This window comes from Pipra filicauda, unplaced genomic scaffold (assembly GCF_003945595.2).
Source record: "Pipra filicauda isolate LSUMZ 115617 unplaced genomic scaffold, ASM394559v2 scaffold1148_size25850_pilon, whole genome shotgun sequence".
Lineage (NCBI taxonomy): Eukaryota > Metazoa > Chordata > Aves > Passeriformes > Pipridae > Pipra > Pipra filicauda.
The window spans coordinates 1-25,845 of record NW_024103594.1 but is presented as its reverse complement, the minus strand read 5'-3'; the positions used below and the strand labels follow the sequence as shown (position 1 = coordinate 25,845).

Genomic DNA, 25,845 nt, shown 5'->3' with positions numbered 1-25,845 from the left:
TTTATTTTTCATCTTCTCTCCCAGTGCTCCCCAGTAAACACCCAGTGCTCCCCAACAACCCCCAGGAACACCCAGTGCTCCCCAAAAATTGACCCAAAACCGACCCAAATCACCCCAAAAGCTGACCCAAAACTGACCCCAAAACCTGACCCAAATCATCCCAAAACCTGACCCAAAACTGACCCCAATCACCCCAACCAGTGACCCCAAACTGACCCCAAAACCTGACCCAAATCATCCCAAAACCTGACCCAAAACTCTGCATTTATTTGGCACCATTTCCTCCCAGAAACAACATCTCCGATTTAGTTGATTGCTAAGGCCATCATTTTAAAACCATCTCAGGAATCAAAAGGCACTGGAAAACACACACAAATCATTCCTGCACCCACCACATCATTAGGAATTGGAACCCCATTCCCTCATCTCTCTCCTTGTGCTTCTTGGCTGGAAAACCTGATGATCCCCGCTGGCTATTTTTAGGCTGCTTTTCTTCCACAGCTCCTTTCCTCCCGGCTGAAACCTCCTGGCACATTCAGGGCTTATCCGGAGGGACGCCCCTCTGAAGTATTTCCTCCCGTGGCAATTCTGTGGGATGAAGAAGGAAAAAAAGCACGTCAAGAGCTCCTTCTCCCCCCTTCCCTCGCAAACACCCTCCCAGTTTGTTCTTGGCAGCTCCATGCCCCCGGCACCCGCACCCGACGCTTCGGCTCCGCTGGGAAAGGGACAGCAAGTGCACAAGCAAGTTCAGTGCTGGGCAGGGGCTCCCTGGGGAACGGCACTTCAGTGCCTTAGTCCGTGGCCTTTCCTGCTGCCCTCCCTCCCGGAGGCAGAGGATGACCCGGCCCTTGTTTCTCCCACGCTCGCAGACCCAGGTCCTGCTCCTTTGGCCCCACTTTTCTTAGCAGACCCGGCATCATTTCCCAGGGTCCCCAGGAAACTTCTGCACTTGACCCATTGCTGAGTGCAGAGCACAGGGCGAGGGAAGGACAAATTTCTCGGCACCCACCCCCTGGAATTTTCCTTCTCCGCAGCACGCTCCCGTTCCCGCTGTCTCTGGAGGTGCCCGCACGAGTCCTCCTTCTCCCAGCACCTCAGAGAATGTCCTCTTCACCCGGGTCCTGCTTACCGGCGTCCAACAAAACACGCTGACGACAGTTTTCAGGATGCCAGTGGAGAGATATTAGAGCACACTGCCCAGGGAAGCTGAGCCTGCCCCATCCCTGCAAGTGTTCCAGGCCGGGCTGGACGGGACTCGCAGCAACCGGGGACAGTGGAAGGTGTCCCTGCCCACGGAAGGCAGGCTGGCCTTTGAAGGTCCCCTTCAAACCAAATCGCTCTGGGCTTCCCCTCCAAAATCGCTCCCCAAGAGACACAGCGAGCAAAGCAGAGGGACTGCACTCCCCGCTCTTCTTACCTGCAGGCACGCACAGCACAGCACAGCACAGCACGTTGGACAGAAAAGCCACGGGGTTAGTCCTGCCAGAGGCGTCCGGCACACCCACGGCGACCGAAGGAAAACAGGGAGCCTGGGAACACGGAGGAAAAGACACCTTAATTAGGACCACACCGAGCACTAGCCAGGTCATTCCCACAGCTTCACTGTCCCGTCACACAAAAAGCACTCACCGAGGCCTCAGGTAGGATGGCTCCTGCCGCTGACCAGGTGAATACCTCCCTGGAAGCCCGCTCCGCTCCTGCCAGGCACTGGGGCTCACCCAGGGCGGCTTTGCCAAGCATCCAATGGAAATTAAAATTACAGCCTGGGCAAAGGCGCTTCCCGCAGGACCGCTCCTGGCCAAGGCCACCGGTCCGTGCAAGTCAGACCGCGGACCAGCCGGGGGGATTTTCGGGGGCACGCTTCCAGCTTTTATTCTCCAGAAACTCCAGTTCTGTCTGGCACCGCTTGCTTCAGTCTTCCCCTGTTGGAAGAGGTCACTTAAGGCTTTCGAGGGGCCAGACTGCCAAAGCCCGGCCGGTCCATTCCCACGAGGAAAGGTAGCTTTGTCTTGGACACGATACTGGGGGGGAGACACAAAATAAAAGTTTAATTTAAAACAACTGCCTAGAATAGAAAGCAATTCAAACATAAGGCAGACAAGACTCGTGCAAATCTGAATCCATTTGTCTTCAAAGGAGAATTATTTCCCTCTGCACCTAACAGAATGTCCTCTTCACCCGGGTCCTGCTTACCATCGTTGAACAAAACACGCTGACGACATTTTTCAGGATGCCAGTGCAGAGATATTAGAGCACACTGCCCAGGGAAGCTGAGCCTGCCCCATCCCTGCAAGTGTTCCAGGCCCGGCTGGACGGGACTGGGAGCATCCAGCCGGGGATGAGAGCGGAAGGTGTCCCTGCCCACGGAAGGCAGGCTGGCCTTTGAAGGTCCCCTTCAAACCAAATCGCTCTGGGATTCCCCTCCAAAATCGCTCCCCAAGAGACACAGCGAGCAAGGCAGAGGGACTGCACTCCCAGCTTTTCTTACCTGCAGGCACACACAGCACAGCACAGCACAGCACGTTGGACAGAAAAGCCACGGGGTTAGTCCTGCCAGAGGCGTCCGGCACACTCACGGCGACCGAAGGGAAAGAGGGAGCCTGGGAACACGGAGTAAAAGACACTTTAATTAGGAGTACACCGAGCACTAGCCAGGTCATTCACACAGCTTCACTGTCCAGTCATACAAAAAGCACTCACCGAGGCCTCAGTTAGGATGGCTCCTGACGCTGACCAGGTGAATACCTCCATGTGCCCCGGGGTGTCAAGAATAACATCCCTGGGAAGAAGTCACCCTGAACAACAAAAAGGCAAAATTAGTGAAGCACGGGGTCCTCTTCTGACTAGATTGCCACCAGCATTCCATAGCAAATGCCACGACTATTCTGTTACAGACGAGAAGACCCTGTACTCCCAAACAAACAGCCAGGAGGTTTATGGGCACGCCTGAAAATTTCCTGTGAGGAGCTTTTTGTAACTAAGGAGCAGGTGCTATCTTGAGTTGAAGGCATCGATTTGACAGACACTTAGTACAGCAAACTCTTCAGCAGAGCAATTAATTGCTGCCTGTTTGAAGAGTAGGGGAGAGAAAATGACAGTCTAACAGAAGACAAGAAAAGCAGAACTGGAATCAGCAGCCTTTTCTTCCATCTCTCCCGAGAAAGTCGTGTTTCTCTGTTCTAACAATTCTATGCCCTTTTCTACATGAAACGTACACCAAGGCTGAAAAAACAACTAGAAAACACGGAGAGAAGCTTTTCAGAATTTCACGTGATTTTCCCAACCCGATCCCAGAAAAGCAGAACTGGGTAGAATGGACTCACCTCGAGGCCTTTGGTCTTTTTTTCCATAAGCTTCGTCACCTGATTGAAAAAGCAGAGTAGACTCGGTATTTAGGCTCACAACAGGAAAACTCCCCCTTCGTTTCCTAAAAGAAAGGACATTAATCTGCACAGCTGCAGGCGCGTCTCCAGCTGTTAAAGCCTTTCAGCTTTTCAGAGGGTGAGAATGCCCTGCTAAAGAAGGCTGAAAAATGCTGGGAGCCTGCCCAGGTCAAAGAGCCCCTTGATTTTGTCTGTGTTCCAGTCCCTGGCTAAAGAAAGGGCAGAACCACCGCAGGTGTTGCTTGCCTTTTCCCTACGAGGTTTTGCCAGGCGCTGGGCCAGCCCGGGCACTGCGGGGGAAGGCCGGCAGTGGCCAAAGCCCGCCGCTTTCCCAGGGCAAGCGTCGCTTGCCAGAGCGCCCCCGAGCGCCGGGCCCTGCCTCACAGTCGCCGCCTGGCGGACACGGCCGGGAGCGGCACTGCAGCCGCGCGCCCCCCCCCCCTCCTTGGCGAGACCCGCGGCGCCTTTCGCGCGTCCGGGCCTTTCTTCCCTAAAACCTGCCCTTGCCTAGGAAAAGCTGAGCAGTTCACAGAGTTGCTGTTTCCAGCCCAGCTTCCCAAAGGATTTCTCTCTCCCGGCAGCACAGACAGGGTCCCCGAGGCAGCGCAGACCCTCCCCGCGGGGGGGTGTGGTGCGTGTGCAATGCCAGGGCACATCCGAACCCGGCCCTGCGGCGGCACGCAGGTGCAAGTTTCTCCGCAGAGGCGAGAAAGCTGCCCGTCGCTTCCCCTGCCTGCAGGCCCCGCTGGCCGCGGGAGAGGCAGAAGAGCGGCCGCCGCCCCCCCGCCGGGCCCCCGCTTACCCCGGCGACGATCTCCTGCAGAGCCCGACGTCGGATCTGCCGCCGTGGGTCGCTTCCGGGGGGGGGGGGAGGCGGCGGCGCAGCCCCGACAGCATCTCCGGGGCACGGCGGGACCGACCGGGAGCGGAGCGGAGCGGAGCGGAGCGGAACGGGGCGGAACGGGGCGGGAGGACGGCGACCGCGTGGGATCGTCGCGCGTGCGCGGCGCGCCGCGGCGCGAGAGGGGTCTGCCCGCGCCGGGGCCTGCCGCCGCCCGCGAACCTGCCGCCCGCGCCCGGCGCCGCCGAGCGCCCCGCCCCGTCCCCACAGCGGGAAGCGGCGCGGCGAGACGGCGCTGCGGGCGCGGGGCGGGGGTCCGGGTCGCGGCGGAGGTCAGGCAACAGGATAGACGCCTCTCTGAGGCCAGGGCGGGGGCCTCTCGCCGCCATCTTGAGTGTGGCCTCGGCTAAGTTCCGGTCCTGGCGGCGCCATCTTGAGTGTGGCGTCGGGGCGAACTTCCGGGCCGGGGCCGCCATCTTTAGTGTGGTCGTTCCGGTCCTGGCGGCGCCATCTGTACTGTGGGCTTGGCGGACTGCCGGGCCGGGGCCTTGGAGGACTTCCGGTCGCTCTCTACTTCCGGTGACCGAGTTTACCCAAATTACCGGCCCTCCTCGCTAATTTCTGCGCTTTCACCCCAAAAAAATCTTCACGTTATTCCCCCCACACACACCCCGCCAGAGACGGGAGACCGCCAGTCCCGCCCTGCCGCCGGAACCGGCCCTTAACTCGAGCGGGGAGCGCTGCACCGTCACGAGAGCCACTGCGCATGCGTCGCCGGTCCCGCTCCTGGCTGCCCTTACTTACCACGTGATCGCCGGCGTCTTGCCAACGACTGCGCACGCGCCGCCGTCGCCACCTTGCCTGCCCCCCCCACCCCCCGCCGCCCGACCGCCCGGCTTCGCTTTCTTACTGCGGCTCCCCCTCCGCTTTTTCGGCTCCCTGGGGTTCCCCCACCCGCATTTTGGGATCCCCGTCTCACATTTGAGGGGTGATGACCCCGCAATTTACGGGTCGGGGGGCGGGAGGAGAGGAAACGGGGTGCCCAAGAAGGGGTTTCTTTTTTTTTTTCTTTTTTTTTTTTCTCTTTTATTTCATTTTCATTTTATTTCCTTTTTAGTTTTTTTGCCTTTTTTTTTTTTTAATTTTCTTTTGTTTTTTATGTTTCATTTTTTTATTTCGTTTATTTTTTATTCTCTTTATTTTTCATCTTCTCTCCCAGTGCTCCCCAGTAAACACCCAGTGCTCCCCAACAACCCCCAGGAACACCCAGTGCTCCCCAAAAATTGACCCAAAACCGACCCAAATCACCCCAAAAGCTGACCCAAAACTGACCCCAAAACCTGACCCAAATCATCCCAAAACCTGACCCAAAACTGACCCCAATCACCCCAAACAGTGACCCCAAACTGACCCCAAAACCTGACCCAAATCATCCCAAAACCTGACCCAAAACTCTGCATTTATTTGGCACCATTTCCTCCCAGAAACAACATCTCCGATTTAGTTGATTGCTAAAGCCATCATTTTAAAACCATCTCAGGAATCAAAAGGCACTGGAAAACACACACAAATCATTCCTGCACCCACCAAATCATTAGGAATTGGAACCCCATTCCCTCATCTCTCTCCTTGTGCTTCTTGGCTGGAAAACCTGATGATCCCCGCTGGCTATTTTTAGGCTGCTTTTCTTCCACAGCTCCTTTCCTCCCGGCTGAAACCTCCTGGCACATTCAGGGCTTATCCGGAGGGAAGCCCCTCTGAAGTATTTCCTCCCGTGGCAATTCTGTGGGATGAAGAAGGAAAAAAAGCACGTCAAGAGCTCCTTCTCCCCCCTTCCCTCGCAAACACCCTCCCAGTTTGTCCTTGGCAGCTCCATGCCCCCGGCACCCGCACCCGACGCTTCGGCTCCGCTGGGAAAGGGACAGCAAGTGCACAAGCAAGTTCAGTGCTGGGCAGGGGCTCCCTGGGGAACGGCACTTCAGTGCTTTAGTCCGTGGCCTTTCCTGCTGCCCTCCCTCCCGGAGGCAGAGGATGACCCGGCCCTTGTTTCTCCCACGCTCGCAGACCCAGGTCCTGCTCCTTTGGCCCCACTTTTCTTAGCAGACCCGGCATCATTTCCCAGGGTCCCCAGGAAACTTCTGCACTTGACCCATTGCTGAGTGCAGAGCACAGGGCGAGGGAAGGACAAATTTCTCGGCACCCACCCCCTGGAATTTTCCTTCTCCGCAGCACGCTCCCGTTCCCGCTGTCTCTGGAGGTGCCCGCACGAGTCCTCCTTCTCCCAGCACCTCAGAGAATGTCCTCTTCACCCGGGTCCTGCTTACCGGCGTCCAACAAAACACGCTGACGACATTTTTCAGGATGCCAGTGGAGAGATATTAGAGCACACTGCCCAGGGAAGCTGAGCCTGCCCCATCCCTGCAAGTGTTCCAGGCCGGGCTGGACGGGACTCGCAGCAACCGGGGACAGTGGAAGGTGTCCCTGCCCACGGAAGGCAGGCTGGCCTTTGAAGGTCCCCTTCAAACCAAATCGCTCTGGGATTCCCCTCCAAAATCGCTCCCCAAGAGACACAGCGAGCAAAGCAGAGGGACTGCACTCCCAGCTTTTCTTACCTGCAGGCACACACAGCACAGCACAGCACAGCACGTTGGACAGAAAAGCCACGGGGTTAGTCCTGCCAGAGGCGTCCGGCACACCCACGGCGACCGAAGGAAAACAGGGAGCCTGGGAACACGGAGTAAAAGACACCTTAATTAGGACCACACCGAGCACTAGCCAGGTCATTCCCACAGCTTCACTGTCCAGTCACACAAAAAGCACTCACCGAGGCCTCAGGTAGGATGGCTCCTGCCGCTGACCAGGTGAATACCTCCCTGGAAGCCCGCTCCGCTCCTGCCAGGCACTGGGGCTCACCCAGGGGGGCTTTGCCAAGCATCCAATGGAAATTAAAATTACAGCCTGGGCAAAGGCGCTTCCCGCAGGACCGCTCCTGGCCAAGGCCACCGGTCCGTGCAAGTCAGACCGCTGACCAGCCGGGGGGATTTTCGGGGGCACGCTTCCAGCTTTTATTCTCCAGAAACTCCAGTTCTGTCTGGCACCGCTTGCTTCAGTCTTCCCCTGTTGGAAGAGGTCACTTAAGGCTTTCGAGGGGCCAGACTGCCAAAGCCCGGCCGGTCCATTCCCACGAGGAAAGGTAGCTTTGTCTTGGACAGGATACTGGGGGGGAGACACAAAATAAAAGTTTAATTTAAAACAACTGCCTAGAATAGAAAGCAATTCAAACATAAGGCAGACAAGACTCGTGCAAATCTGAATCCATTTGGCTTCAAAGGAGAATTATTTCCCTCTGCACCTAACAGAATGTCCTCTTCACCCGGGTCCTGCTTACCATCGTTGAACAAAACACGCTGACGACATTTTTCAGGATGCCAGTGGAGAGATATTAGAGCACACTGCCCAGGGAAGCTGAGCCTGCCCCATCCCTGCAAGTGTTCCAGGCCAGGCTGGACGGGACTGGGAGCATCCAGCCGGGGATGAGAGCGGAAGGTGTCCCTGCCCACGGAAGGCAGGCTGGCCTTTGAAGGTCCCCTTCAAACCAAATCGCTCTGGGATTCCCCTCCAAAATCACTCCCCAAGAGACACAGCGAGCAAAGCAGAGGGACTGCACTCCCCGCTTTTCTTACCTGCAGGCACACACAGCACAGCACAGCACAGCACAGCACGTTGGACAGAAAAGCCACGGGGTTAGTCCTGCCAGAGGCGTCCGGCACACCCACGGCGACCGAAGGGAAACAGGGAGCCTGGGAACACGGAGTAAAAGACACCTTAATTAGGACCACACCGAGCACTAGCCAGGTCATTCCCACAGACAGCTTCACCGTCCGGTCACACAAAAAGCACTGACCTACCAGGGCCTCAGTTAGGATGGCTCCTGACGCTGACACCTCCGTTTGCCCCGGGGGGTCAAGAAGAACATCCCTGGGAAGAAGTCACCCTGAACAACAAAAAGGCAAAATTAGTGAAGCACGGGGGCCTCTTCTGACTAGATTGCCACCAGCATTCCATAGCAAATGCCACGACTATTCTGTTACAGACGAGAAAACCCTGTACTCCCAAACAAACAGCCAGGAGGTTTATGGGCACGCCTGAAAATTTCCTGTGAGGAGCTTTTTGTAACTAAGGAGCAGGTGCTATCTTGAGTTGAAGGCATCGATTTGACAGACACTTAGTACAGCAAACTCTTCAGCAGAGCAATTAATTGCTGCCTGTTTGAACAGTAGGGGAGAGAAAATGACAGTCTAACAGAAGACAAGAAAAGCAGAACTGGAATCAGCAGCCTTTTCTTCCATCTCTCCCGAGAAAGTCGTGTTTCTCTGTTCTAACAATTCTATGCCCTTTTCTACATGAAACTTACACCAAGGCTGAAAAAACAACTAGAAAACACGGAGAGAAGCTTTTCAGAATTTCACGTGATTTTCCCAACCCGATCCCAGAAAAGCAGAACTGGGTAGAATGGACTCACCTCGAGGCCTTTGGTCTTTTTTTCCATAAGCTTCGTCACCTGATTGAAAAAGCAGAGTAGACTCGGTATTTAGGCTCACAACAGGAAAACTTCCCCTTCGTTTCCGAAAAGAAAGGACATTAATCTGCACAGCTGCAGGCGCGTCTCCAGCTGTTAAAGCCTTTCAGCTTTTCAGAGGGTGAGAATGCCCTGCTAAGGAAGGCTGAAAAATGCTGGGAGCCTGCCCAGGTCAAAGAGCCCCTTGATTTTGTCTGTGTTGCAGTCCCTGGCTAAAGAAAGGGCAGAACCACCGCAGGTGTTGCTTGCCTTTTCCCTACGAGGTTTTGCCAGGCGCTGGGCCAGCCCGGGCACTGCGGGGGAAGGCCGGCAGTGGCCAAAGCCCGCCGCTTTCCCAGGGCAAGCGTCGCTTGCGAGAGCGCCCCCGAGCGCCGGGCCCTGCCTCACAGTCGCCGCCTGGCGGACACGGCCGGGAGCGGCACTGCAGCCGCGCGCCCCCCCCCCCCCTTGGCGAGACCCGCGGCGCCTTTCGCGCGTCCGGGCCTTTCTTCCCTAAAACCTGCCCTTGCCTAGGAAAAGCTGAGCAGTTCACAGAGTTGCTGTTTCCAGCCCAGCTTCCCAAAGGATTTCTCTCTCCCGGCAGCACAGACAGGGTCCCCGAGGCAGCGCAGACCCTCCCCGCGGGGGGGTGTGGTGCGTGTGCAATGCCAGGGCACATCCGAACCCGGCCCTGCGGCGGCACGCAGGTGCAAGTTTCTCCGCAGAGGCGAGAAAGCTGCCCGTCGCTTCCCCTGCCTGCAGGCCCCGCTGGCCGCGGGAGAGGCAGAAGAGCGGCCGCCGCCCCCCCGCCGGGCCCCCGCTTACCCCGGCGACGATCTCCTGCAGAGCCCGACGTCGGATCTGCCGCCGTGGGTCGCTTCCGGGGGGGGGGGGGAGGCGGCGGCGCAGCCCCGACAGCATCTCCGGGGCACGGCGGGACCGACCGGGAGCGGAGCGGAGCGGAGCGGGCGGAACGGGGCGGAACGGGGCGGGAGGACGGCGACCGCGTGGGATCGTCGCGCGTGCGCGGCGCGCCGCGGCGCGAGAGGGGTCTGCCCGCGCCGGTGCCTGCCGCCGCCCGCGAACCTGCCGCCCGCGCCCGGCGCCGCCGAGCGCCCCGCCCCGTCCCCACAGCGGGAAGCGGCGCGGCGAGACGGCGCTGCGGGCGCGGGGCGGGGGTCCGGGTCGCGGCGGAGGTCAGGCAACAGGATAGACGCCTCTCTGAGGCCAGGGCGGGGGCCTCTCGCCGCCATCTTGAGTGTGGCCTCGGCTAAGTTCCGGTCCTGGCGGCGCCATCTTGAGTGTGGCGTCGGGGCGAACTTCCGGGCCGGGGCCGCCATCTTTAGTGTGGTCGTTCCGGTCCTGGCGGCGCCATCTTTACTGTGGGCTTGGCGGACTGCCGGGCCGGGGCCTTGGAGGACTTCCGGTCGCTCTCTACTTCCGGTGACCGAGTTTACCCAAATTACCGGCCCTCCTCGCTAATTTCTGCGCTTTCACCCCAAAAAATCTTCACGTTATTCCCCCCACACACCCCCCGCCAGAGACGGGAGACCGCCAGTCCCGCCCTGCCGCCGGAACCGGCCCTTAACTCGAGCGGGGAGCGCTGCACCGCCACGAGAGCCACTGCGCATGCGTCGCCGGTCCCGCTCCTGGCTGCCCTTACTTACCCCGTGATCGCCGGCGTCTTGCCAACGACTGCGCACGCGCCGCCGTCGCCACCTTGCCTGCCCCCCCCCCCCACCCCGCCGCCCGACCGCCCGGCTTCGCTTTCTTACTGCGGCTCCCCCTCCGCTTTTTCGGCTCCCTGGGGTTCCCCCACCCGCATTTTGGGATCCCCGTCTCACATTTGAGGGGTGATGACCCCGCAATTTACGGGTCGGGGGGCGGGAGGAGAGGAAACGGGGTGCCCAAGAAGGGGTTTCTTTTTTTTTTTCTTTTTTTTTTTTCTCTTTTATTTCATTTTCATTTTATTTCCTTTTTAGTTTTTTTGCCTTTTTTTTTTTTTAATTTTCTTTTGTTTTTTATGTTTCATTTTTTTATTTCGTTTATTTTTTATTCTCTTTATTTTTCATCTTCTCTCCCAGTGCTCCCCAGTAAACACCCAGTGCTCCCCAACAACCCCCAGGAACACCCAGTGCTCCCCAAAAATTGACCCAAAACCGACCCAAATCACCCCAAAAGCTGACCCAAAACTGACCCCAAAACCTGACCCAAATCATCCCAAAACCTGACCCAAAACTGACCCCAATCACCCCAAACAGTGACCCCAAACTGACCCCCAAACCTGACCCAAATCATCCCAAAACCTGACCCAAAACTCTGCATTTATTTGGCACCATTTCCTCCCAGAAACAACATCTCCGATTTAGTTGATTGCTAAAGCCATCATTTTAAAACCATCTCCGGAATCAAAAGGCACTGGAAAACACACACAAATCATTCCTGCACCCACCAAATCATTAGGAATTGGAACCCCATTCCCTCATCTCTCTCCTTGTGCTTCTTGGCTGGAAACCCTGATGATCCCCGCTGGCTATTTTTAGGCTGCTTTTCTTCCACAGCTCCTTTCCTCCCGGCTGAAACCTCCTGGCACATTCAGGGCTTATCCGGAGGGAAGCCCCTCTGAAGTATTTCCTCCCGTGGCAATTCTGTGGGATGAAGAAGGAAAAAAAGCACGTCAAGAGCTCCTTCTCCCCCCTTCCCTCGCAACCACCCTCCCAGTTTGTCCTTGGCAGCTCCATGCCCCCGGCACCCGCACCCGACGCTTCGGCTCCGCTGGGAAAGGGACAGCAAGTGCACAAGCAAGTTCAGTGCTGGGCAGGGGCTCCCTGGGGAACGGCACTTCAGTGCTTTAGTCCGTGGCCTTTCCTGCTGCCCTCCCTCCCGGAGGCAGAGGATGACCCGGCCCTTGTTTCTCCCACGCTCGCCGACCCAGGTCCTGCTCCTTTGGCCCCACTTTTCTTAGCAGACCCGGCATCATTTCCCAGGGTCCCCAGGAAACTTCTGCACTTGACCCATTGCTGAGTGCAGAGCACAGGGCGAGGGAAGGACAAATTTCCTGGCACCCACCCCCTGGAATTTTCCTTCTCCGCAGCACGCTCCCGTTCCCGCTGTCTCTGGAGGTGCCCGCACGAGTCCTCCTTCTCCCAGCACCTCAGAGAATGTCCTCTTCACCCGGGTCCTGCTTACCGGCGTCCAACAAAACACGCTGACGACATTTTTCAGGATGCCAGTGGAGAGATATTAGAGCACACTGCCCAGGGAAGCTGAGCCTGCCCCATCCCTGCAAGTGTTCCAGGCCGGGCTGGACGGGACTCGCAGCAACCGGGGACAGTGGAAGGTGTCCCTGCCCACGGAAGACAGGCTGGCCTTTGAAGGTCCCCTTCAAACCGAATCGCTCTGGGATTCCCCTCCAAAATCGCTCCCCAAGAGACACAGCGAGCAAAGCAGAGGGACTGCACTCCCCGCTTTTCTTACCTGCAGGCACACACAGCACAGCACAGCACGTTGGACAGAAAAGCCACGGGGTTAGTCCTGCCAGCGGCGTCCGGCACACCCACGGCGACCGAAGGGAAAGAGGGAGCCTGGGAACACGGAGTAAAAGACACCTTAATTAGGACCACACCGAGCACTAGCCAGGTCCTTCCCACAGACAGCTTCACCGTCCGGTCACACAAAAAGCACTGACCTACCAGGGCCTCAGTTAGGATGGCTCCTGACGCTGACACCTCCGTTTGCCCCGGGGGGTCAAGAAGAACATCCCTGGGAAGAAGTCACCCTGAACAACAAAAAGGCAAAATTAGTGAAGCACGGGGGCCTCTTCTGACTAGATTGCCACCAGCATTCCATAGCAAATGCCACGACTATTCTGTTACAGACGAGAAAACCCTGTACTCCCAAACAAACAGCCAGGAGGTTTATGGGCACGCCTGAAAATTTCCTGTGAGGAGCTTTTTGTAACTAAGGCGCAGGTGCTATCTTGAGTTGAAGGCATCGATTTGACAGACACTTAGTACAGCAAACTCTTCAGCAGAGCAATTAATTGCTGCCTGTTTGAAGAGTAGGGGAGAGAAAATGACAGACTAACAGAAGACAAGAAAAGCAGAACTGGAATCAGCAGCCTTTTCTTCCATCTCTCCCGAGAAAGTCGTGTTTCTCTGTTCTAACAATTCTATGCCCTTTTCTACATGAAACTTACACCAAGACTGAAAAAACAACTAGAAAACACGGAGAGAAGCTTTTCAGAATTTCACGTGATTTTCCCAACCCGATCCCAGAAAAGCAGAACTGGGTAGAATGGACTCACCTAGAGGCCTTTGGTCTTTTTTTCCATAAGCTTCGTCACCTGATTGAAAAAGCAGAGTAGACTCGGTATTTAGGCTCACAACAGGAAAACTTCCCCTTCGTTTCCTAAAAGAAAGGACATTAATCTGCACAGCTGCAGGCGCGTCTCCAGCTGTTAAAGCCTTTCAGCTTTTCAGAGGGTGAGAATGCCCTGCTAAGGAAGGCTGAAAAATGCTGGGAGCCTGCCCAGGTCAAAGAGCCCCTTGATTTTGTCTGTGTTGCAGTCCCCGGCTAAAGAAAGGGCAGAACCACCGCAGGTGTTGCTTGCCTTTTCCCTACGAGGTTTTGCCAGGCGCTGGGCCAGCCCGGGCACTGCGGGGGAAGGCCGGCAGTGGCCAAAGCCCGCCGCTTTCCCAGGGCAAGCGTCGCTTGCCAGAGCGCCCCCGAGCGCCGGGCCCTGCCTCACAGTCGCCGCCTGGCGGACACGGCCGGGGGCGGCACTGCAGCCGCGCGCCCCCCCCCCCCTCCTTGGCGAGACCCGCGGCGCCTTTCGCGCGTCCGGGCCTTTCTTCCCTAAAACCTGCCCTTGCCTAGGAAAAGCTGAGCAGTTCACAGAGTTGCTGTTTCCAGCCCAGCTTCCCAAAGGATTTCTCTCTCCCGGCAGCACAGACAGGGTTCCCGAGGCAGCGCAGACCCTCCCCGCGGGGGGGTGTGGTGCGTGTGCAATGCCAGGGCACATCCGAACCCGGCCCTGCGGCGGCACGCAGGTGCAAGTTTCTCCGCAGAGGCGAGAAAGCTGCCCGTCGCTTCCCCTGCCTGCAGGCCCCGCTGGCCGCGGGAGAGGCAGAAGAGCGGCCGCCGCCCCCCCGCCGGGCCCCCGCTTACCCCGGCGACGATCTCCTGCAGAGCCCGACGTCGGATCTGCCGCCGTGGGTCGCTTCTGGGGGGGGGAGGCGGCGGCGCAGCCCCGACAGCATCTCCGGGGCACGGCGGGACCGACCGGGAGCGGAGCGGAGCGGGGCGGAACGGGGCGGGAGGACGGCGACCGCGTGGGATCGTCGCGCGTGCGCGGCGCGCCGCGGCGCGAGAGGGGTCTGCCCGCGCCGGTGCCTGCCGCCGCCCGCGAACCTGCCGCCCGCGCCCGGCGCCGCCGAGCGCCCCGCCCCGTCCCCACAGCGGGAAGCGGCGCTGCGAGACGGCGCTGCGGGCGCGGGGCGGGGGTCCGGGTCGCGGCGGAGGTCAGGCAACAGGATAGACGCCTCTCTGAGGCCAGGGCGGGGGCCTCTCGCCGCCATCTTGAGTGTGGCCTCGGCTGAGTTCCGGTCCTGGCGGCGCCATCTTGAGTGTGGCGTCGGGGCGAACTTCCGGGCCGGGGCCGCCATCTTTAGTGTGGTCGTTCCGGTCCTGGCGGCGCCATCTTTACTGTGGGCTTGGCGGACTGCCGGGCCGGGGCCTTGGAGGACTTCCGGTCGCTCTCTCCTTCCGGTGACCGAGTTTACCCAAATTACCGGCCCTCCTCGCTAATTTCTGCGCTTTCACCCCAAAAAATCTTCACGTTATTCCCCCCACACACACCCCGCCAGAGACGGGAGACCGCCAGTCCCGCCCTGCCGCCGGAACCGGCCCTTAACTCGAGCGGGGAGCGCTGCACCGTCACGAGAGCCACTGCGCATGCGTCGCCGGTCCCGCTCCTGGCTGCCCTTACTTACCACGTGATCGCCGGCGTCTTGCCAACGACTGCGCACGCGCCGCCGTCGCCACCTTGCCTGCCCCCCCCCCCACCCCGCCGCCCGACCGCCCGGCTTCGCTTTCTTACTGCGGCTCCCCCTCCGCTTTTTCGGCTCCCTGGGGTTCCCCCACCCGCATTTTGGGATCCCCGTCTCACATTTGAGGGGTGATGACCCCGCAATTTACGGGTCGGGGGGCGGGAGGAGAGGAAACGGGGTGCCCAAGAAGGGGTTTCTTTTTTTTTTTTCTTTTTTTTTTTTTTTCTCTTTTATTTCATTTTCATTTTAATTTCCTTTTTAGGTTTTTTGCCTTTTTTTTTTTTAATTTTCTTTTGTTTTTTATGTTTCATTTTTTTATTTCGTTTATTTTTTATTCTCTTTATTTTTCATCTTCTCTCCCAGTGCTCCCCAGTAAACACCCAGTGCTCCCCAACAACCCCCAGGAACACCCAGTGCTCCCCAAAAATTGACCCAAAACCGACCCAAATCATCCCAAAACCTGACCCAAAACTGACCCCAATCACCCCAAACAGTGACCCCAAACTGACCCCAAAACCTGACCCAAATCATCCCAAACCCTGACCCAAAACTCTGCATTTATTTGGCACCATTTCCTCCCAGAAACAACATCTCCGATTTAGTTGATTGCTAAAGCCATCATTTTAAAACCATCTCGGGAAGCAAAAGGCACTGGAAAACACACACAAATCATTCCTGCACCCACCAAATCATTAGGAATTGGAACCCCATTCCCTCATCTCTCTCCTTGTGCTTCTTGGCTGGAAAACCTGATGATCCCCGCTGGCTATTTTTAGGCTGCTTTTCTTCCACAGCTCCTTTCCTCCCGGCTGAAACCTCCTGGCACATTCAGGGCTTATCCGGAGGGACGCCCCTCTGAAGTATTTCCTCCCGTGGCAATTCTGTGGGATGAAGAAGGAAAAAAAGCACGTCAAGAGCTCCTTCTCCCCCCTTCCCTCGCAAACACCCTCCCCGTTTGTCCTTGGCAGCTCCATGCCCCCGGCACCCGCACCCGACGCTTCGGCTCCGCTGGGAAAGGGACAGCAAGTGCACAAGCAAGTTCAGTGCTGGGCAGGGGCTCCCTGGGGAACGGCACTTCAGTGCTTTAGTCCGTGGCCTTTCCTGATGCCCTCCCTCCCGGAGGCAGAGGATGACCCGGCCCTTGTTTCTCCCACGCTCGCAGACCCAGGTCCTGCTCCTTTGGCCCCACTTTTCTTGGCAGACCTGGCATCATTTCCCAGGGTCCCCAGGAAACTTCTGCACTTGACCCATTGCTAAGTGCAGAGCACAGGGCAAGGGAAGGACAAATTTCTCGGCACCCACCCCCTGGAATTTTCCTTCTCCGCAGCATGCTCCCGTTCCCGCTGTCTCTGGAGGTGGCCGCACGAGTCCTCCTTCTCCCAGCACCTCAGAGAATGTCCTCTTCACCCGGGTCCTGCTTACCGGCGTCCAACAAAACACGCTGACATTTTTCATGATGCCAGTGGAGAGATATTAGAGCACACTGCACAGGGAAGCTGAGCCTGCCCCTGGATCCCTGCAAGTGTTCCAGGCCAGGCTGGATGGGACTTAGAGCATCCAACCGGAGATGAGAGTGGAAGGTGCCCCTGCCCACGGAAGACAGGGTGGCCTTTGAAGGTCCCCTTCAAACCAAATTGCTCTCTCATTGCCCTCCGAAAGAACTCCCAAAGAGACACAGCAAGCAAAGCAGAGGGACTGCACTCCCAGCTTTTCTTACCTGCAGGCACACACAGCAGCACGTTGGACAGAAAAGCCACGGGGTTAGTCCTGCCAGAGGCGTCCGGCACACCCACGGCGACCGAAGGGAAACAGGGAGCCTGGGAACACGGAGTAAAAGACACCTTAATTAGGACCACACCGAGCACTAGCCAGGTCATTCCCACAGCTTCACTGTCCAGTCATACAAAAAGCACTCACCGAGGCCTCAGGTAGGATGGCTCCTGCCGCTGACCAGGTGAATACCTCCCTGGAAGCCCGCTCCGCTCCTGCCAGGCACTGGGGCTCACCCAGGGGGGCTTTGCCAAGCATCCAATGGCAATTAAAATTACAGCCTGGGCAAAGGCGCTTCCCGCAGGACCGCTCCTGGCCAAGGCCACCGGTCCGTGCAAGTCAGACCGCTGACCAGCCGGGGGGATTTTCGGGGGCACGCTTCCAGCTTTTATTCTCCAGAAACTCCAGTTCTGTCTGGCACCGCTTGCTTCAGTCTTCCCCTGTTGGAAGAGGTCACTTAAGGCTTTCGAGGGGCCAGACTGCCAAAGCCCGGCCGGTCCATTCCCACGAGGAAAGGTAGCTTTGTCTTGGACAGGATACTGGGGGGGAGACACAAAATAAAAGTTTAATTTAAAACAACTGCCTAGAATAGCAAGCAATTCAAACATAAGGCAGACAAGACTCGTGCAAATCTGAATCCATTTGGCTTCAAAGGAGAATTATTTCCCTCTGCACCTAACAGAATGTCCTCTTCACCCGGGTCCTGCTTACCAGCGTTGAACAAAACACGCTGACGACATTTTTCAGGATGCCAGTGCAGAGATATTAGAGCACACTGCCCAGGGAAGCTGAGCCTGCCCCATCCCTGCAAGTGTTCCAGGCCAGGCTGGACGGGACTGGGAGCATCCAGCCGGGGATGAGAGCGGAAGGTGTCCCTGCCCACGGAAGGCAGGCTGGCCTTTGATGGTCCCCTTCAAACCGAATCGCTCTGGGATTCCCCTCCAAAATCACTCCCCAAGAGACACAGCGAGCAAAGCAGAGGGACTGCACTCCCCGCTTTTCTTACCTGCAGGCACGCACAGCACAGCACAGCACAGCACGTTGGACAGAAAAACCACGGGGTTAGTCCTGCCAGAGGCGTCCGGCACACCCACGGCGACCGAAGGGAAAGAGGGAGCCTGGGAACACGGAGTAAAAGACACCTTAATTAGGACCACACCGAGCACTAGCCAGGTCATTCCCACAGACAGCTTCACCGTCCGGTCACACAAAAAGCACTGACCTACCAGGGCCTCAGTTAGGATGGCTCCTGACGCTGACACCTCCGTTTGCCCCGGGGGGTCAAGAAGAACATCCCTGGGAAGAAGTCACCCTGAACAACAAAAAGGCAAAATTAGTGAAGCACGGGGGCCTCTTCTGACTAGATTGCCACCAGCATTCCATAGCAAATGCCACGACTATTCTGTTACAGACGAGAAAACCCTGTACTCCCAAACAAACAGCCAGGAGGTTTATGGGCACGCCTGAAAATTTCCTGTGAGGAGCTTTTTGTAACTAAGGAGCAGGTGCTATCTTGAGTTGAAGGCATCGATTTGACAGACACTTAGTACAGCAAACTCTTCAGCAGAGCAATTAATTGCTGCCTGTTTGAACAGTAGGGGAGAGAAAATGACAGTCTAACAGAAGACAAGAAAAGCAGAACTGGAATCAGCAGCCTTTTCTTCCATCTCTCCCGAGAAAGTCGTGTTTCTCTGTTCTAACAATTCTATGCCCTTTTCTACATGAAACTTACACCAAGGCTGAAAAAACAACTAGAAAACACGGAGAGAAGCTTTTCAGAATTTCACGTGATTTTCCCAACCCGATCCCAGAAAAGCAGAACTGGGTAGAATGGACTCACCTCGAGGCCTTTGGTCTTTTTTTCCATAAGCTTCGTCACCTGATTGAAAAAGCAGAGTAGACTCGGTATTTAGGCTCACAACAGGAAAACTTCCCCTTCGTTTCCTAAAAGAAAGGACATTAATCTGCACAGCTGCAGGCGCGTCTCCAGCTGTTAAAGCCTTTCAGCTTTTCAGAGGGTGAGAATGCACTGCTAAGGAAGGCTGAAAAATGCTGGGAGCCTGCCCAGGTCAAAGAGCCCCTTGATTTTGTCTGTGTTCCAGTCCCTGGCTAAAGAAAGGGCAGAACCACCGCAGGTGTTGCTTGCCTTTTCCCTACGAGGTTTTGCCAGGCGCTGGGCCAGCCCGGGCACTGCGGGGGAAGGCCGGCAGTGGCCAAAGCCCGCCGCTTTCCCAGGGCAAGCGTCGCTTGCCAGGCGCCCCCGAGCGCCGGGCCCTGCCTCACAGTCGCCGCCTGGCGGACACGGCCGGGAGCGGCACTGCAGCCGCGCGCCCCCCCCCCCCCCTTGGCGAGACCCGCGGCGCCTTTCGCGCGTCCGGGCCTTTCTTCCCTAAAACCTGCCCTTGCCTAGGAAAAGCTGAGCAGTTCACAGAGTTGCTGTTTCCAGCCCAGCTTCCCAAAGGATTTCTCTCTCCCGGCAGCACAGACAGGGTCCCCGAGGCAGCGCAGACCCTCCCCGCGGGGGGGTGTGGTGCGTGTGCCAGGGCACATCCGAACCCGGCCCTGCGGCGGCACGCAGGTGCAAGTTTCTCCGCAGAGGCGAGAAAGCTGCCCGTCGCTTCCCCTGCCTGCAGGCCCCGCTGGCCGCGGGAGAGGCAGAAGAGCGGCCGCCGCCCCCCCGCCGGGCCCCCGCTTACCCCGGCGACGATCTCCTGCAGAGCCCGACGTCGGATCTGCCGCCGTGGGTCGCTTCCGGGGGGGGGGGAGGCGGCGGCGCAGCCCCGACAGCATCTCCGGGGCACGGCGGGACCGGACCGACGGAGCGGAGCGGAGCGGCGGGGCGGGGCGGAACGGGGCGGGAGGACGGCGACCGCGTGGGATCGTCGCGCGTGCGCGGCGCGCCGCGGCGCGAGAGGGGTCTGCCCGCGCCGGTGCCTGCCGCCGCCCGCGAACCTGCCGCCCGCGCCCGGCGCCGCCGAGCGCCCCGCCCCGTCCCCACAGCGGGAAGCGGCGCGGCGAGACGGCGCTGCGGGCGCGGGGCGGGGGTCCGGGTCGCGGCGGAGGTCAGGCAACAGGATAGACGCCTCTCTGAGGCCAGGGCGGGGGCCTCTCGCCGCCATCTTGAGTGTGGCCTCGGCTAAGTTCCGGTCCTGGCGGCGCCATCTTGAGTGTGGCGTCGGGGCGAACTTCCGGGCCGGGGCCGCCATCTTTAGTGTGGTCGTTCCGGTCCTGGCGGCGCCATCTTTACTGTGGGCTTGGCGGACTGCCGGGCCGGGGCCTTGGAGGACTTCCGGTCGCTCTCTACTTCCGGTGACCGAGTTTACCCAAATTACCGGCCCTCCTCGCTAATTTCTGCGCTTTCACCCCAAAAAATCTTCACGTTATTCCCCCCACACACACCCCGCCAGAGACGGGAGACCGCCAGTCCCGCCCTGCCGCCGGAACCGGCCCTTAACTCGAGCGGGGAGCGCTGCACCGCCACGAGAGCCACTGCGCATGCGTCGCCGGTCCCGCTCCTGGCTGCCCTTACTTACCACGTGATCGCCGGCGTCTTGCCAACGACTGCGCACGCGCCGCCGTCGCCACCTTGCCTGCCCCCCCCCACCCCGCCGCCCGACCGCCCGGCTTCGCTTTCTTACTGCGGCTCCCCCTCCGCTTTTTCGGCTCCCTGGGGTTCCCCCACCCGCATTTTGGGATCCCCGTCTCACATTTGAGGGGTGATGACCCCGCAATTTACGGGTCGGGGGGCGGGAGGAGAGGAAACGGGGTGCCCAAGAAGGGGTTTCTTTTTTTTTTTCTTTTTCTTTTTTTTTTTCTCTTTTATTTCATTTTCATTTTAATTTCCTTTTTAGTTTTTTTGCCTTTTTTTTTTTAATTTTCTTTTGTTTTTTATGTTTCATTTTTTTATTTCGTTTATTTTTTATTCTCTTTTTTTTTCATTTTCTCTCCCAGTGCTCCCCAGCAAACACCCAGTGCTCCCCAACAACCCCCAGGAACACCCAGTGCTCCCCAAAAATTGACCCAAAACCGACCCAAATCACCCCAAAAGCTGACCCCAAACTGACCCCAAAACCTGACCCAAATCATCCCAAAAGCTGACCCAAAACTGACCCCAATCACCCCAAACAGTGACCCCAAACTGACCCCAAAACCTGACCCAAATCATCCCAAAACCTGACCCAAAACTCTGCATTTATTTGGCACCATTTCCTCCCAGAAACAACATCTCCGATTTAGTTGATTGCTAAAGCCATCATTTTAAAACCATCTCAGGAATCAAAAGGCACTGGAAAACACACACAAATCATTCCTGCACCCACCAAATCATTAGGAATTGGAACCCCATTCCCTCATCTCTCTCCTTGTGCTTCTTGGCTGGAAAACCTGATGATCCCCGCTGGCTATTTTTAGGCTGCTTTTCTTCCACAGCTCCTTTCCTCCCGGCTGAAACCTCCTGGCACATTCAGGGCTTATCCGGAGGGAAGCCCCTCTGAAGTATTTCCTCCCGTGGCAATTCTGTGGGATGAAGAAGGAAAAAAAGCACGTCAAGAGCTCCTTCTACCCCCTTCCCTCGCAAACACCCTCCCAGTTTGCCCTTGGCAGCTCCATCCCCCCGGCACCCGCACCCGACGCTTCGGCTCCGCTGGGAAAGGGACAGCAAGTGCACAAGCAAGTTCAGTGCTGGGCAGGGGCTCCCTGGGGAACGGCACTTCAGTGCTTTAGTCCGTGGCCTTTCCTGCTGCCCTCCCTCCCGGAGGCAGAGGATGACCCGGCCCTTGTTTCTCCCACGCTCGCAGACCCAGGTCCTGCTCCTTTGGCCCCACTTTTCTTAGCAGACCCGGCATCATTTCCCAGGGTCCCCAGGAAACTTCTGCACTTGACCCATTGCTGAGTGCAGAGCACAGGGCGAGGGAAGGACAAATTTCTCGGCACCCACCCCCTGGAATTTTCCTTCTCCGCAGCACGCTCCCGTTCCCGCTGTCTCTGGAGGTGCCCGCACGAGTCCTCCTTCTCCCAGCACCTCAGAGAATGTCCTCTTCACCCGGGTCCTGCTTACCGGCGTCCAACAAAACACGCTGACGACATTTTTCAGGATGCCAGTGGAGAGATATTAGAGCACACCGCACAGGGAAGCCGAGCCTGCCCCTGGATCCCTGCAAGTGTTCCAGGCCAGGCTGGATGGGACTTAGAGCATCCAGCCGGGGATGAGAGTGGAAGGTGCCCCTGCCCACGGAAGACAGGGTGCCCTTTAAAGGTCCCCTTCAAACCAAATCGCTCTCTCATTGCCCTCCGAAACAACTCCCAAAGAGACACAGCAACCAAAGCAGAGGGACTGCACTCCCAGCTTTTCTTACCTGCAGGCACACAGTACGTTGGACATAAAAGCCACAGGGTTAGTCCTGCCAGAGGCGTCCGGCACACCCACGGGAAGGGAAAGAGGCACACCCACACCAAAGGGAAAGAGGCAGCCTGGGAACACGGAGTAAAAGACACCTTAATTAGGAGTACACTGAGCAATAGCCAGGTCATTCACACAGCTTCACTGTCCAGTCATACAAAAAGCACTCACCGAGGCCTCAGTTAGGATGGTTCCTGACGCTGACCAGGTGAATGCCTCCCTGCAAGCCCGCTCCGCTCCTGCCAGGCACTGGGGCTCACCCCCAGGGGGGCTTTGCCAGCACCCAGTGGAAATTAAAATCACAGCCCGGGTAGGAAATTCAAATTACAGGCCGGCAGGACCGCTCCTGGCCAAGGCCACCGGGCCGTGCAAGTCAGACCGCTGACCAGCCGGGGCTGGGGATTTTCGGGGGCACGCTTCCAGCTCTTCTTCTCCAGAGACTCCAGTTCTTCCTGGCCCCCCTTGACAGAAAGTCTTCCCCTGCTGCAAGAGGTCACTTTAGTCTTTCGAGGGGCCAGATTGCCAAAGCCCGGCCGGTCCATTCCCACGAGGAAAGGTAGCTTTGTCTCGGACAGGATGCTGAGGGGGGAGGCACAAAATAAAAGTTTAGTTTAAAACAGCTGCCCAGAACAGAGAGCAATTCAAACATAAGGCGGACGAGACTCGTGCCAAACCCAATACATTTGACTTCAGAGGAGAATTATTTCCCTCTGCACCTCAGAGAAGGCAATTTTCACCCGGGTCCCGCTTAGCATCGTCGCACACAACGTGCTGACATTTTTCACCATGCCAGTGGAGAGCTATTAGAGCACACCGCACAGGGAAGCCGAGCCTGCCCCTGGATCCCTGCAAGTGTTCCAGGCCAGGCTGGATGGGACTTAGAGCATCCAATCGGGGATGAGAGTGGAAGGTGCCCCTGCCCACGGAAGACAGGGTGCCCTTTAAAGGTCCCCTTCAAACCAAATCGCTCTCTCATTGCCCTCCGAAACAACTCCCAAAGAGACACAGCAACCAAAGCAGAGGGACTGCACTCCCCGCTTTTCTTACCTGCAGGCACACACAGCACAGCACAGCACGCTGGACAGAAAAGCCACGGGGTTAGTCCTGCCAGAGGCGTCCGGCACAGTGTCCATGGCGACCGAAGGGAAAGAGGCACCCTGGGAACACGGAGTAAAAGACACTGTCGTTAGGAGCACCCCGAGCAATAGCCGGCTCATTCCCACAGGCAGCTTCGCTGTGCAGTCCCACAAAAAGCACTCACCTACCAGGGCCTCAGTTAGGATGGCTCCTGACGCTGACACCTCCGTTTGCCCCGGGGGGGTCGAGAAGAACATCCCTGGGAAGAAGTCACCCTGAACAACAAAAAGGGAAAATTAGTGAAGCACGGGGGCCTCTTCTGACTAGATTGCCACCAGCATTCCATAGCAAATGCCACGACTGTTCTGTCCCAGACGAGAGAAGCCCGCTCTCCCAAACAAACAGCCAGGAGGTTTATGGGCACGCCTGAAAATTTCCTGTGAGAAATTTTTTGTAACTAAGGAGCAGGTGCTGTCTTGAGTTGAAGGCATCAATTTGACAGACACTTAGTACAGCAAACTCTTCAGCAGAGCAATTAATTGCTGCCTATTTGAACAGTAAGGGAGAGAAAATGACAGTCTAACAGAAGACAAGCAAAGCAGAACTGCAATCAGCAGACTTTTCCTCCATCTCTCCCGAGAAAGTCGTGTTTCTCTGTTCTAATAATTCTATGCCCTTTTCTACGTGAAACTTACACCAAGGCTGAAAAAACAACTAGAAAACAAGGAGAGAAGCTTTTTAGAGTTTCCCGTGATTTTCCCAAACCGATGCCAGAAAAGCAGAACTCGGTAGAATGGACTCACCTCGAGGCATTCTGTCTTTTTTTCCATAAGCTTCGTCACCTGATTGAAAAAGCAGAGTAGACTTGGTATTTAGGCTCACAACAGGAAAACTTCCCCTTCATTTCCTAAAAGAAACTACATGAATCAGCACAGCTGCGGGTGTGTCTCCAGCTGTTAAAGCCTTTCAGCTTTTCAGAGGGTGAGAACGCCCTGCTAAGGAAGGCTGAAAAATGCTCGGACCCTGCGGCATAGGTCAAAGAGCACCTCGATTTTGTCTGTGTTCCAGTCCCTGGCTAAAGAAAGGGCAGAACAACCGCAGTTGTTCCCTGCCTTTTCCCAAAGAGGTTTTGCCAGGTGCTGGGGCCAGCCCGGGCCCTGCCGGGGCAGCCCGAGCTTTCTGCGCTGGCCCCTTTTGTCCGGGAGGAACCTCCGTCCCTGTTCGATCCTGGCAATCGGACTGGCAACGCAAGCCAAGTCACCGGCAGAATTGTGCACCTTTGGTCTCCTCGGAGCGCCCACGGCGAGGGGAAAAAGAACCTTTGGGCCACTGTTCCGAGGACGGAAACCAACAAAACCACACCACTGGACCGAATTCACCTGCAGAAGCCCAAATTCACCGAACGCCTGCTGAACTCCGCAGGAACACACTCCCTCGACCCCAAGGCATCCTTAGGACGCCTCCGAGTCCGGACTGAAGCTCGGAGAAGCCCGGCACTGACCAAACACCGCCGCTCGCCGCCCCCGACCGCCGGGCCCCGCCTCGCAGTCGCCGCCTGGCGGACACGGCCGGGAACGGCACTGCAGCCGCGCCCCCCCCCTTGCGAGACCCACGGCGCCTTTCGCGAGGACGGGCCTTTCTTCCCGAAAACCTGCCCTTCCCTAGGAAAAGCTGAGCAATTCACAGAGTTGCTGGTTTTATCCCGGCTTCCCAAAGCACTTCTCTCTCCCGGCGGCGGCGGCGGCAGCAGCAGCAGCAACGCTGCCCGGGAAGCCCTGACCGAGGCTGGGAATTGACACACAACAAGCCAAGAGCATTAACTCGGCCCCAAAACACTCCACAACAAACCAATTGACAGTCACCTTTGCCTCCGCTCCCCCGCGCAGGCCCAGGCTTTGGGATTCCAAGGCAAACCCCGAGAGGCCCAGAGAGCAGCAGCCCCTCAGCCCCAGCACGGCCTCCACCGGGCTCCCTCGGCCGGGAACCGGCCTAGCCAGCCCCTGCTGTGCAGCACAGCAGGCGGGGGGATGACTTTTGGGACCCCTCCCTGGCCGCTGCAGAGCAATGCAGGCATCGGGGCCAAGTCCTGCCCGGCCCCCGGGCACTGCAGACAGTTCAGCCCCAGCAGCAGCAGCAGCAGCAGCAGCGGGCTGTTCTGCCTCTTGCTCCCCTCTCATTTGGACCCCAACGGTGAGGAGCAAGCCCCGGGCACAATCGGCACCGAGCAGCAAGGCCTGGGCTCGCCAGAGGCCCGGGCCTGCCTACTCCAGGCTCTGGGCTTCCTTTGCTTTCTTCCGCCGCAATTCTCCTGCCCCGGCAAGCGTTAAAAGACAGACTGCCCGCTGAGACGTGCCCCGAAACAGCCATCAGTTCCAAGGCCAGAAAATCTCAGCGCCACACTTTGAAACCCTGCCGCGAGGCCCCCGGCGAAGCCAAGGGGAGCTGGGATTCCCTGGAGTCCCAGGGAACCGAGGGGAAGGTGGCAAAGGGGCAGAGAGCAAACTCCCCCCCCCCCCCAGCTGCTTCTCCCTGCAACCCCTCCGGCAGGCGCAGCTGCCCTGGGATTTCATGCCCCTTGTGTCTCTTGCGAGCTCAACGAGCGAACAAAGGGGTCCTGCAAGATCCGCTTCCTCTGTCCCTGAGGCAGCACAGACCCTCCCCGCGGGGGGGGGGCGATGCCAGGGCACATCCGAGCCCGGCCCTGCCGCTCTCGCCGCCCCTTCTCCTGGCGGCGGCACGCAGGTGCGAGTGTCTCCGCAGAGGCGAGA

At 57.8% G+C, this 25,845-nt stretch overlaps 3 long non-coding RNA genes across 10 annotated transcripts; all 3 read right to left on the bottom strand.

Moving 5' to 3' along the window:
* Window positions 1-2,561: 2,561 nt before the first annotated feature.
* Window positions 2,562-9,711, bottom strand: LOC120323740. Of its 6 annotated transcripts, none has more exons than XR_005564535.1 (4): window positions 9,608-9,711; window positions 8,747-8,785; window positions 8,133-8,218; window positions 2,562-2,600 (listed from the first exon to the last, which is right to left on the bottom strand). It is a non-coding gene; the product is annotated as an uncharacterized LOC120323740 (long non-coding RNA). The 6 variants fall into 6 exon arrangements; XR_005564536.1 differs by having other exon boundaries at window positions 2,572-2,600; window positions 8,129-8,218; XR_005564541.1 differs by lacking the exon at window positions 2,562-2,600 and adding an exon at window positions 6,908-6,948 and having other exon boundaries at window positions 8,129-8,218.
* A 5,870-nt stretch (window positions 9,712-15,581) lies between these two features.
* Window positions 15,582-23,319, bottom strand: LOC120323736. 2 transcript variants are annotated; one of them, XR_005564531.1, is made up of 3 exons: window positions 23,262-23,319; window positions 23,048-23,157; window positions 15,582-15,713 (listed from the first exon to the last, which is right to left on the bottom strand). It is a non-coding gene; the product is annotated as an uncharacterized LOC120323736 (long non-coding RNA). The 2 variants fall into 2 exon arrangements; XR_005564533.1 differs by having other exon boundaries at window positions 23,266-23,309.
* Window positions 17,676-19,431, bottom strand: LOC120323735. 2 transcript variants are annotated; one of them, XR_005564527.1, is made up of 4 exons: window positions 19,299-19,431; window positions 18,443-18,481; window positions 17,829-17,914; window positions 17,676-17,720 (listed from the first exon to the last, which is right to left on the bottom strand). It is a non-coding gene; the product is annotated as an uncharacterized LOC120323735 (long non-coding RNA). The 2 variants fall into 2 exon arrangements; XR_005564526.1 differs by having other exon boundaries at window positions 17,680-17,720; window positions 17,825-17,914.
* Window positions 23,320-25,845: the final 2,526 nt, after the last annotated feature.